We start from the raw sequence: 13,658 nt of genomic DNA on the forward strand, positions 1-13,658 counted from the left end.
CTGAACACAATAAGTTGCAGATTTTCAAAAGGACTCCTGACAAATTAGTAGATACAAAGTCTGTTAAGTAGCTTGAAACATTAACTCCCATAATAAGAAATATTAGAAAAACAACGTTTTAAAAATAACCTATTTTTAAGTTCGTACCTATTATTCTAGGGTTAAAACATGATTCTCTGAAGTTAAAAATCAGCATGGGTAAACAGAACATTCAAAGACATTCAGAAGATGATCTCAACTCTGGAAGACCTGTCTTTGTTTTAATGTTTCTAAAGAACATTAAAGAACAATATGAGTAGTTATGTAACTAGCTAGTTACAAAATGAAGGAAGAATGAATGTTCGACTTTTGACCGATTAACCTCACAAAATCCTATTTCTGTTGAAGATGTTGATTTTTAAAATCAAAAAACATTAAAATTTTCTGAAAGTTAGATTGCTATGAACAAAGATCTCCATTACTGCAATCTTCATTTATCTTGCCTCCTAAAAATTCACCCTGATTATTAACTTGCAATGTAATTATGAAGGCACTGTAACAAAAGGAATAGACATTAGTGAAGGTTCTTATTTGAGTACATTCACAACAGCTGAATTCCTCTCATAAGGTTGAAATACCTTTTCATTATACCTGGATCACTTAATACAATTCCCTGCATGTGATACACAACCTGATTTTTAAATAGTTTTAGCAGTAATTAAAAATAGTAAAAAAAAACCTAAAAGGCCCAAAAGGATCCTAGTGTTTATCCTACTACAAACAAAAACTGTCATAGGAAGAACTGTTGATGCTATAGAAGTTTCTAATTAAGAGAGGACAGATAGACTGCCCATTTTAATCACCAGCATAATGGATGTTTTCATTGACCTTTCTAGCAACTACCTTATATAAGAATATGTACATAAGTGCACCTGTTTATATTTTGAATTAAAAATGATTTTTCTATGTCACTGAGTTCTCTATATGTCATTCTAATCTATTTCTCAATTCAACTATAACTTCTCAGTGGCCACTATTAGCTCCACTTTACCATTACAAAAATAGAGGCAAGAGGTCTTGTCAGTATTGTAGTGAGAGTCCTTGAAAATTTCTTCCCTGGCACATAGCAAGCAGTGCATACAGAGGTAAGACAGAAGTGGGAATCTAGTCATTTTTCTTACTTGTTGAAAAACTCACAGCTTTCTCATACTATAATATGTTAACAAAACATCTTACCATAAGATTAATTAAACACATGAAAACGCCACATGCCTACAGATAAAAGTAGCTGGGATAGTTTGGAAAAGCTCATCTTCCAACTACCTACACTTCCCCGCCTCAACCCCCACCCCCCCCCCCCCCCCACCCCTCTTCTTATTTTCTTTGTTTTATTATTTTGTTTAGTGAAGGCTGTCACATAGTTAGTGACTAAATACTACTTTCTGTATATAATAACCTTTAGGCTTCAGGAGTGTTATCTCAAGAGGTAAACTAACATTATTCAGAGAGAACACAAAACTTGCTCCTTGAAAAAGAAGTTAGCAGTATCATGATATGTCCTGATAGACCATTAAGAATTTACCCTAAGTTAGAGCTGGCAGGAAGAGTTAAATCTATCTTTAAGGCTGCAGCTCCCAAACCACAGTATTTCAGTAGGCAATGTTGCCTCCATTATTTTATTTAAAAAAAAAAAAGAAATGTGTAATATGTCAGCAAAATATATTTTGTCACCCTGAAAAAACATTGGGTAACTATTGTAAAAATTATTAAAGATGTCAAATAAACACATTATGTTTTTAAATTGTTGTGTAAGAACAATGTTCTATATGCACAAACCACCACAGTGAATGGAATTAAAGAAAACAGGAAGTAGTGTATTACTCCCAGCCTGCTGACTATGACAGACTATCTGACCTGTACATCTCAGCAAGAACATTGTATATTTGCCTAGCAACCTTCCAGACAAGTGTATCACTCCTCAAAAATTGTTTGCCCCAAAATAAGTCTTAATACAGAAATATCAGCAGAATTGTACAGATGAAGTTGCAAAGAACCTTGTGGTATGTTCTCTTCTGCTTTGCACTTTTATAAGCTTTAGTTGACAAATATTGCACTTAAGTGTATATGAAAAGGTATTAACTGTTGATATGTTACTGGAAACAAGTCAGTTGATGCATAATTTGGCTTGGATTTTGGAGGAATCTAAAAATGCTTTTTAGAGCTCTCAAAATTACTGATCATATATATTAAATCTTTACAGTCCCATCTAAAGCCTTCCTTCTGAACTAACATTTCATCCGTTCTACACAGCAGTTTCTCACAACGCTCAAAAATCACAATGACAATACACTGGTTAAGATCATGTGCTCACATCTCCCTCTAGTGCCTGCATCTGTTCTGCGTAGTTTTAACTGAATGTTAAAAGGTGACAATCAGTAGAGTCTGTATAAAGTCATCACAGAATTCAAGCAAGGAGAAACAGGATAGATATGAAGTATTTGCTATGTGCCTACAAATACTTTGTTCACTTTGGGGAGAAGGAATGCTTAAGGTAAGGGACAAATAAAGAAGTAGGAACATAAATTATATTTCAGTGTAGTCTACGTGATACTTCTCAGTGACCTCTTCACAATCCGTATTTTAAATTTACTAACTTGCTCCTTCAGTTGCAAAGCATTCTATTAAGATCTTTTATCTAAACCTTTTCAGAGTGCAAAACCAATACATCACTAGTAAATGTAGAGATGACTTAAAGTTTATGTTTGCATTCAGAAAATGCCACAAAAATTTGGTCTCAGTGGACTTTGCAAACAGCTGACCTCCTGCAATATGGAAGACACAAAGATGGGAATTTTTTCCTTTTTCCTACTACTCCCTTTTGTTTCTGATCAAGCCATAAGTGGCAGGAAAATAGGTAACTGTCTGCAGCACCTCTCAGCAGTCATATATCACATCTACTATTAGCAGATATTACACATTCTAGTTAATGATGCTTAATGTTTTGTTGTAAAATACCGGAGATGGACAAATAAATTATTCTGAATTAGGCTGAAAGAGTCTCTCAGTAATCACCATACTCCAGTAAACTGAATTTGCAAATATAACTGCATGCAGCTTCACAGATTTTTTTTTTTTTTTTTGGTTTGTTTGTATTTGCAGCCTGAAACATAAACAGTTCATAGCTCAGAGCCAGCAGAGAAACACTGCAGTATTCTGCAGTTATTGTATTGACAATCATCAAATGGCCTGGGTTGAAAAGGACCATAATGTTCACCTCGTTTCAACCGCCCACTAAACCAGGCTGCCCAGAGCCACACACAGCCTGGCTTTGACTAACAGTTGTCAGTGTTAAGTAAACAGACTATAATACTAAGTCATTTCATTTCTATCAAAAGAAATAAAATATATCTGACTTCTGAAAGTATGGATGTTGACTTTTGTTTGTTGCATCTAACAAAAGACATTTGTTTCATGCTACAGGTGAGTTCTGCAGAGCTCTCTCTCCTAAATGTCATGCTCTGTATCTTCAATCTTATTTTCTATAATAATAAGAACTGGCTAAGTTCATACCAGTCAAACATAAGGTAACCTTCAAAACAATATTTTCCTAGATATATCAATTCCAAAAAGAATTTAACAGGATATTCTTCTAGTTAACACTTCTGTTATTCTTCTGTTACTCTGAGTAATTTTACACTCTCTACTCAGCCTATTTACTTTACAACACACAAATTAAAATTAGCAGCCAGTAAATTAGACACCGAAGTAAAATGAATCTACCGTGTGAACACCTAGAAAGTTGAAGTCCTATCAGGTTTCCCACCCAGAGAGATGAGCGAAACTCCTTACTTGAAAAATACTTCTACTGTGACCTGATTATTAGCTGTATTCCCACAGTTCCTCTGTGTTTTGGATGAATTTTGGTCAGCTATAATAATTGGTGAAAATACAGAAGCATTTATCAAGTTGGGAAACCAAGCTAGATGCAACAATACACCTAAATAACATTCGCTATTTGTAGAGCTTCATGATATTGAGCTAAATTGAGTAAATCAAAAGGAAAATGCCTTAAGTTATTTTTAACTATAGTATGAGACAAGTTTACATTTTCACATTTCATTACAATTAGTTGTGCACATGAAGTTACTATTTGGCACATGAAAACCACCTTTCCTGCTCTTAAAAGAAAATCAAATTCTAAACTGAAATACATACAAGTACATATATGCATACACACACACTGCTACAAGCAACAGAGGTAACCTTATTAGGGACATATAAAATAAGATTGCTCAAAGCCTCTATTTATAGGACACAGGCTAAAAAAGAACTGCTATTAATAACCTTTGTGCCATTCAGTCTCCAAGCAGTTGGAGGGCAGATGCCCTCATTCCTCAATTGCCAAAAGTATGAGAACTTACTACAAAGGTTGCTACATTAAGTAAAAACATGTCTGCCTAAAAATACTCTAACTTTAAAGAAAGTAATAATCCTACAAGAAGTATTTTTCTTCAGAATATTTTTCATGGCTGAAATAGTATATGCAGTTGCAGAATACATTTTTTTAAATAACACTTTTCAAAGCTGAAATATAAATATTTCTATATAAATGCAGTCTCCATCTCCAATCAGTCTTACACCCTCCTCTGTCATTCAGCTTAAAACTCCATATTCTATCATGCCTGACTCACTCTTAGAAATAACAGAGAGGTGCTTCTGAAATCTGTGACAAATAATTCACCCAGTCAGTGTATATGTATACAAATTAGCCTCAGACACGACATCTAGGGAGAGTGCTGTTACACTATTAGTTACAATTCTCAACCAGAGATGGTACTTTGAAGAAAGCCCTGTGGATTCTGAGAGTGTACTAAACATAGAATCACAAGGTTGGAAAGGAACTACAAGATCATCTAGTCCAACTATCCTCCCATAACCAGTGCCACAAGCCACTAAATCAGATCTCATAGTTCCTCATCCAGACGCCTCTCGAACACTGCCAGGGATGGGGATTCCACCAGCTCCCTGGGCAGCCATTCCTGAGTGCCTGAAAACTCTCTGAGAGAAAAAGTTTTTCCTTATGTCTAGTCTAAACCTCTTCTGGTACAACTTGAGGCCACTTCCTCAGGTTCTGTCTGTCGCCTGGGAGAAGAGGCCAAAATCTTCCTCATCACAACCTCCCTTCAGGAAGCTGTAGAGTGTAATGAGGTCTTCCACGAGCCTCCTCTTCTCCAGACTAAACAATCCCAGTTCACTCAGTCACTCCTCATAAGATTCATGCTCCAGATCCCTCACCAGTTTTGTTGCCCTTCTCTGAATATTTTCCAGGGCCTCAATGGCTTTCTTGTAGTGAGGAGCCCAAAACTGAACACAACACTAAAGGTGCAGCCTCACCAATGCTGAGTACAGGGGGATGATCACCTCTCTGCTCCTGCTGGCCACACTATTTCTAATGCAGGCCAGGATGGCATTGGTCCTCTTGGCCACCTGGGCAAACTTTCAGCTCATGTTCAGCCAAGCATCAACCAACACCCCCAGGTCCCTTTCCTCTTCAAAATCACTAACCACTATGCTTTCATGAGTCTAATTAATTATTATTAGGTAAGTTAAAGTGCAATGTTAGTTGAAGTGCTTATATTGCGAAATCTGTTTTTCACAATATAAAAATGCTTCTTAAAAGAAAGAATTTTTACACCAAAATGCACTCACCAGAAATATGCACACAAAGAATAACAGCAAGATGCAGACCTCTGTGCAAGGGAACTTTGCGTGCCTGTGGGCTTTCCAAAGCTGGAATAGAATCTGTTGTTTCAACCAAGAATGTGAAGAAAACTCCTTACTAGTATTCCCTTTGTGGGAGTAGTGGCTCAGATGTCCAGTTATGCTCTCATCACCTACAACAATCAAGCTCCCAGGAAAACTGGCAATCACACACTTCGCTGTATTTAATATTGGCCTCCTTTTGTTCAGTTAAATCAATTGTTTCTTCCATCTTAGTTTCAAACAAAAGTTTGGGAAACAAGAGCAAAAGCCAAAAACAGAGTCCAAAGAGATAATAATCTCTCTTTCTTCATGCAACTCTGATGGATGTGACAGAGTTCCTTTCTCAGCCCTCACAAAGTCAGCAAAAGGTTCCATTGACTAGAACTAATCAAGCTTTACTAAAAACCATCTCATTATCCAACATAAAAAGTTTTCTCTTAGTTCAGACTAGTTTTACATTTTATTAGAAATAATCACTGAAAGAAGGCAGATGTCTGTCTCAGTATGTTGTTAGTGGGCAATCAAAACCTCTGAAATATGATATTATAACACTTGCTGGACAATTTATATGTTACAACACATGCAAGAGGTAATCAGTATAGTTACAGCTTGCTTGGCATTCTCATAATGACAATGAATCTGCAGACCACATATTTGAATGCCTGCATAATACGTGAACAGCATCAGATCATTATCTTGATCTCACTAATCCTAATTAGTGAGTATCATTCCTAACAGTTAATTTACATATCTGTTCTGTACAAGGAGAAAAACTGTCATTTTCTTCTCACTGAAATCAATCAGCTTGCCTTCTGTCACAGCATAGTATATAAAGGCCAGGATCTGAATGAAGATAAACAAGCATATGCAAACCTACACCTAGAGTTTTGTACCAGATTATTTCCTGTGATAATTGTATTTTATCTAAAAAAAAAAAAAGCACATTTTATTTAGCATTGTGATTAGGGAGTCTCAACAGTGCCTATAAAATTCACAGAGGCACTGGCTGTAGTCACAACATATTCATTAGTAAAACTGAAAATTTCTGCCTGTTCCAATGTACATTTGCTAAGTTTTCAGAGGTCACCTTGAGAGTAAGCATTTAATTAAGTTCAGCAGGTGAAAATCTGTTCCTTTAAGATGTTTATTTTTCCAGATCAGGTATAATTTACATCTAATACAACATGCTGTACATTAATGCACATAAGTTTCTGAACAGATTCACATTGGCTTAATGATTTTCACTATGTAACAAAGCAAAAGGACTATCTATAATTTCACTTCAGTTTGAAGCATGGCCATTGAATATAACGTATTCTGTTACTGATTTTGTTCATTGTTGTGTTTGTGGGGTTTTTTTTTAAATACTTGCCAAGCCTTTTATTTTGTTTGGAAGCAAACAACTGTCAAAAATTGAAGGTTGTCTTCTATAGAATGCATTCCTTTGCTACTACTTTTTCTAAGTACTACTGGAGAAATGCATGCATTTCTATGACTTCTAATTGACTGTGCTTGTAGAGAATCTCAACATAAAGAGATGCAATAATGGAGAAAAGGAGAACACCCAGAGATGCATTAAGGTGTTAATTAGATAGAAAGAATTGCATTATTCATAATCAAAATTGACGTGACATGACAGCAAGAAACTACACTCTTTACATGTAGCACTCCTATTCATGAAGGAGTCAATTTAAGAGAAGTATTTTTCAGATTTGAGCTGCAGTAAAACAAAGCTTTTTTGTTTTTTTCAGGTGAAATATTGGATCACTGGAATAACAGTATGGAATATCAAGTCAGTAGCAGATTTCAGTGCTAATAAGGAATGTGCTTTACAAATCTTACTGGCTCCACAAAAAAGTGGACTACTGCTCTGAGCAGCCTGATCTAGTGATTGGTTACCCTGTACTTAGCAGAGGCATTGAAATTAGATTACCATTATTGTCTTTTTCAGCCCAGGACATTCTATGACTTGAATAAGCTTATTAGATTACAATATTTTTCTCAAGTCAAATATTTGAACATAACAGAAATAAATCCTACAAATATTTACTACAGATTTTTCTAAGTCTTCAAATTAAACACACCTTAGAATCATTTGAAAAACTTCAAACCATACTTTTTCAGAAGCCTCTAGTTTCTATTCAAAGTTATAAACTCGTTCTTTACTAACTCTTGACAAGAAAAAAATAAAAATTGCAAGGTTTCCTAAAACCATGGATTCAAATAAGTCAACATGTTGACTACACGGGAGGAAAAAAAAGTGCCTCCCAAAGTCTTGAAGGATCGGCAGTAGCACACAGTTTGCATTAAAGCAAACTGGACTCCTGGAAATCTAACATAACTGACACTTTCGTCCCAGAGAAGGGATGCTGTTTCCTTTTTTTAAATAGATAACTTTTATACTTGCATTTAGGACCACGAGAATATCACATTTTGATATTTCAAGTAAATAGAATTATCATACTATAAATTAAACAATATTCCTATTTTAGAAAGGCTTCCTGCCATTAATTGGTAGTCAGTTATGACACTGCACATCCTGCTGATGCATTTCTAATAAAGAATTATGTATTCCATTTCAAGGCTGCTACTTTAAATGAATTAAAGGTGAAAGTGATATTTGATATTTAAATCATTCCAATATTTTATTATCTAAATTGGAAGAGGTATACTGTGTAGTCTCAAACATTTAGACTTTGGCACTTCCTAAAAAGAAAATACATTAGAAACTTCTAGCTGGATCATATCTGAACACGGTAGATCAACCAAAGCATAAACTGAAAATTATCACTAAATAACCACTTAACAACATGACTACTACAGTAAACTGTGCTACCAAGAATCTTTCATTTTATTCTACTTCTCAATGAGAGTTGACTGTACCTGGAATGTGTTAAGATGCATTTCAAGTTGCGAATGAGAATTAACCACAAGGTTTTGAGCAAGATGGAAATACAAAGCCATGTTTAAAGAGAGACAACGTGTGGTTACACACATTTATTAAGTTAAATCCAATCTACCATATTGCAGTATGGGGTCAAGCAAAAGAATAAATAAAAAAAAGGAAGTCTCACACAGAGACTTTAAGAATTTACATAGGAAGTTAAAGAAAATTTATGTTCAGACTTCTCTCTTGAATGCGGCACCAGCTCTGCATTTCAACTGATGCATTAATCCTTTGCCAAGTACAGTCGTGTGAAGTAGATTACTAACTATGGTAGTTTGGATTGAAAACTGTTCATCAGGCAAAAGCAAGATGCTTGGAATTATGTCAGATTTTCCTAAGTTGATTATAGATATTTAGCACTGATTTTTATTTAAAGGCCACGTTACATTCTGACTAGTGGTTTAACTTTAAACTTCTGAATACAAAAAGAGCAAAACTCAGTTCTTTGTGAACTGTACTCTCAGTTCCACTTCAGTACCGGATATCTGTACAATACACATAGTATTTACACACTAAAAAAAGAAATCTCAACACAAAGAAATGCTGACAGATAGAAGATTAATATTTTTTCCTCATGGCAACAGAACTCTTTCTTCCGCAAAAAATATTTTGGAGTGATTAACATATATTTATCATAGTTATATATTTTTACATAGAGAAGAGAAAAATTCCAGTGAGCTAGAATCACTCATACTGGTTGAATATATCATGAAAAAGTAGCAAAACACTGCCAAGCATAGGTGATATGCTGTATTTAATATCAACTTATATCAAACAGATATATTTGCAAGTCATTCAGATCAGTCCATAAAGTGTTCTCAAAGTTATTAACCCTGAACTTTGCATGCAAAGTTAGTTGAAATGTATTTTTTAAATATGTAACCAATTATTTTTTTTCCATTTTGAAGGAGAATTACAAAATGCTTGTAGGAAGCATTTGAAAAAAATAACAATTCTGAAGAAGAAATATTCTGACATGACAAAGGAATAGATTTGCCCTTTCAGCCAGAGTCACTCGTACAGCGTTGAATTCATTCAACTATTAACACTCAGGCACAAAGCCATTATGATCAGTTAACAGGCCAGTTTTTGCCTTACATATGTTCATTAGAGCAAAGATTTGCATTTTCTTGTTATCACTGAACTCTCATGAGAAAGCACAGTGCAGGCAGACTGTCCCCACAGTTTACATGAAAGATTTCTGTTTATTATGATGATCTCTCAAATATCAACTTTCTAAATTGCTGTTAAAAAGGGAAAAATATCTGTATTTGAAACCCTTCCTCCAGCTGTGTATTGCTCAATTGTTGGTTTTCAAGGCATTCAGAAATTAGTGCAATTAGACTGAAAGGACACTGGGTCATGCTCAACAATTAACTTCACTAATACAGCTGATGTGTCCAAATGTTCCTGCTGAGTATCTGTGTAAACATATTCTCTTGATGGTCTTCCACTCTCCATTTCTTATCATAAGGTCTTGGCAACACTTTCCAGTATCCGCAGTCTATATTTACAAACTTCTAAGGTACATATATAAAGACTGAAAATATTATATTATGAGAAGGATAGGATGACTTCAGAAAGCAGATTATGAAAATACAGTATTGCAGTGTGGTCAAAATTTATAATCCATAAAGACTGGATATTCTGAACTGATGGATACTTCTCAAATAGCAATCTCATTAACTCAGCAACAAGTAATTCAATTGTTCTGTTACAGTCTTTAATTTAGATCATGTACTTTTCAGTTAGACTACTTCTGATCCTTCGGTGAGCTAATATTTGAGTTACTAAAGGTAATGGGGACTGAGTATTTTAGAGAATCAGGCCAGAATCAGTGATCTTCATAGCTCTCAGAATGAAAGAAGGGTCAGAAAATTGTTGCAATAAGAGTATATTTGAAAACAAGACAGATACTTTGCAAAAAAAAAAAAAAAGTAGAAAACATACAAAGTTATACAGCTAAATCACATCAGGACACCATCGGCACCTCCCTGCAGCAGAGAAGGGAGTAAATAACTCTACGTGGAGGAAAAACAACATGAAGTCAATCACCTCTACACTAATGAAACACTCATACTCTTGTTCCACCACTGAAATAAAGTAAGGTATTTCCCTTCTGCTATTCTGGTACTATATTTTTCAAAGCCATATCTCTCAGTTATTTCTGTACAGCGCTTAATAGGGTGGCTCCTTAATTATGATTATAAGCATCAGGAATGATTTCCCTACAAAAACACCAGACACGGAGAAATAATTGCAATGTCTGAGTTAAAAACAAATATATTGGCTACCAGTCTGTTTAGTCTGCTAAATTAAACCCTATTTCCCATATAATCAGTGTAATACATGACATACAGTAAATATTAAAAAGCAGAGTCACCAGCTATCAGGCATTTTCAGGTCATGCCAAGCACACACCAATGAAAATAACTTACTTCCAAGCTTCATTCTAACTGCTATGACCATATTTGTAGAGGAAAACAGCAGGAATACAGCTACAGTCTTCCCACACCAAAAGGAAGGAAACCATGGTCTGCAACTTCAGTTACTCAGTTCACGATCCTTTGAGATCACTACCTGCTCTAATACCCTCTGGTTTTCCCCTTGTCTCTGTACCACCAGGGTGCTCCTCATAGAGATCTGCACTAAGGTTTTATTTTACACCTGCAGTACACCATTCACATGAGTCTTCCCACTTACCATGCCTTGCATCAAATCAAAGTTTCTCTTTTCGTTCAGAGGAATCTCAGCTGAAAATTTCAGCCTAGTTGCCATCAAATTCTATGGGAGACACTCGTGGGAATAAACTACCACTGGCAAGAGAACTACCATTGCTTCCCTTCTTATTACTCATCTCATTTTCAAAATTGCAGTTAGCTTTAGAGAAAAATCAAAACATAGGGTACAACACAGTAGTTAATAGATTCTTAAATATTCAGGAAATATTTCCCAATAACATCAGTAACCAAAGCTCAACATTTGCACCTATTTATCATACTCCAGTCATTGCTAATACCATCAGAAGCAAGAGCAAACAACAGGGATCTCGAGCAAACCCTCACGAACTTAGTACTAGGAAACAGAATGGTGTATAATGCTTGTCACTATCTTCACTTCATAATCACCACCTGCTGCACTCTTTCTTGAATTAACTTCATTAATGAACTTAAGGCAATACACGCTACCAGTGTCAAACCCCACTAAGAAACCTTTGTGCCTATCACTCTAAGACTGTCAATATCATGTATACACAAAATAGGAAGGAATGCTCTTCAGGTTGCAAACTGGATTTATTAAAAAACAATTAATCAAAAATGAAAAAACTGAAGTATTGGTGAGATCTTGCTCCACTAACACAAATTCTGACAACTTTCTACCATCAACGAACACAGTTCTATTGTACTTAAAGACAAAAAGTCCTTTCCTGCTCTTTAAAGTGAAAGAGGCCCTGCTGATTTAGCAGCGTTCTCACAGTGCACAGGATCTTTCTTCAGCTCTTGAATCTTTCTAGACATGCTATGAATAGCTCTCTGTCTTCATGAACTTGAGGACAGAACTGTGACATGGAAGAGGAAGATAAGGCTCCTCTGGAATAGCTCAGATTCTGCCTGTCTAGCCCATAATGGTCTGGGAACATTCTTACTTCCTTTCCCATGGTCATAAACTCTGGATAGAATGTGGAACTTGTGTCAAAGGGGAAGACTGCTTAGCTTAATGAATTATGTTGCTTATCCCTATTTAAGAATTTGTCTGAATCAGATGATTACTATCAGAAACATCCTCGTCTGTTAAGAACTATGGGGGTGGCTTCATCCTGTAGGCATTGCCTGAAATGGGGAAAAATCCTAATTTAAGACTTCCTGGACTCTTTTTTTTTTGTCTCCCATATACAATCTCTGCTCTTGTGCAGTTGTGGTAAGGCCTTTCATATTTCATTGCTCAATAAGACCAAACTCCAACTGTGCAGTGATATTCCAAATAAGTTGTTGAAAAGATTCAGGCTACAGCAAAACCAAAGGAACAATGAGACAATCTTTCCTGGACATAATAAAAACAGACTAGAAAAGATGTCATAATAGACGAGTAGAGAGTTAAAACTTCCTCTGGTTCTACTGATTCTTCTGCTTCTTCTCCTCATGAAACCTCATATAGCAATACAGTCCTTTCTTGGGGGGCCCCTTGGCTGCCACTGGACCACAACAAAATATGAAGAAAAAGCAATTCAACTCACCAAAGAGGATTGTACAAACATTCTTTTCCCTTCTGTTCCTGGGAAAGTAGCTATTAGGGATGGAAGCGTACAGGTCACTACTCCCTTAGGGACACCGAATACTAGCAAGAGAGACCAGTTTTATACTGGCAGTATACTGGCAACATTTAGTATTCGTTCACACTTGGATAGATTCCAGTCATTGTTCAGTTTTGAATAAGAAAGTGCTGGGGCACTGGGTACCTAACAAATTATTTTTATAGTATCTTTTGTGGACATGAGCCTACTTCTACTGGATATTTTTTTAATGAATGACAAAGACACACCAACTTATAAAGTGTATGTGAATGATAAACGCAATCTTCACCTTTATATTTTTCATGCAAATTAGCAAATTCAAGAGATATCATTCAAAATTTGTACAAACCTGGACTCCACAAAGCTTAATACCACAGGGGAACAGAATATGCCATTTGCAAGGAAACATGGGAAGAAATTCTTCAGCTTATGTCACAGTACCCTGCATTCCCCCCAGACAGCCAAACAGTAACCTGGACAAAGGGATTCTGTCTCTTGTCCCAGCCTGAAACATTCTTCAGTTAGGTGGCTTAGTAGTATTGTGCTCTTGTTCCCAGAAGATGAAGACACTCTAATACAAATAGCACTAGAAGAAGCCTCTTCAGCTATGGCTGTCAGTAAACAGCATTTGACTTTCAAGACCACCAATTCTTGCAGCTGGTGCTGCAGGACTCATTA

General features: G+C 35.8%; 1 long non-coding RNA gene across 1 annotated transcript in view; it reads right to left on the reverse strand.

The window, feature by feature from the left end:
- Nucleotides 1–13,007, reverse strand: part of LOC107313364 — a 54,459-nt gene extending 41,452 nt beyond the window's left edge. Inside the window, exon 1 of the long non-coding RNA XR_001554963.2 lies at nucleotides 12,924–13,007. This is a non-coding gene — a long non-coding RNA (uncharacterized LOC107313364). The remainder of the gene's footprint in view (nucleotides 1–12,923) is intronic.
- Nucleotides 13,008–13,658: the final 651 nt, after the last annotated feature.

Source organism: Coturnix japonica, chromosome 4 (genome assembly GCF_001577835.2).
Source record: "Coturnix japonica isolate 7356 chromosome 4, Coturnix japonica 2.1, whole genome shotgun sequence".
Taxonomy (NCBI): domain Eukaryota; kingdom Metazoa; phylum Chordata; class Aves; order Galliformes; family Phasianidae; genus Coturnix; species Coturnix japonica.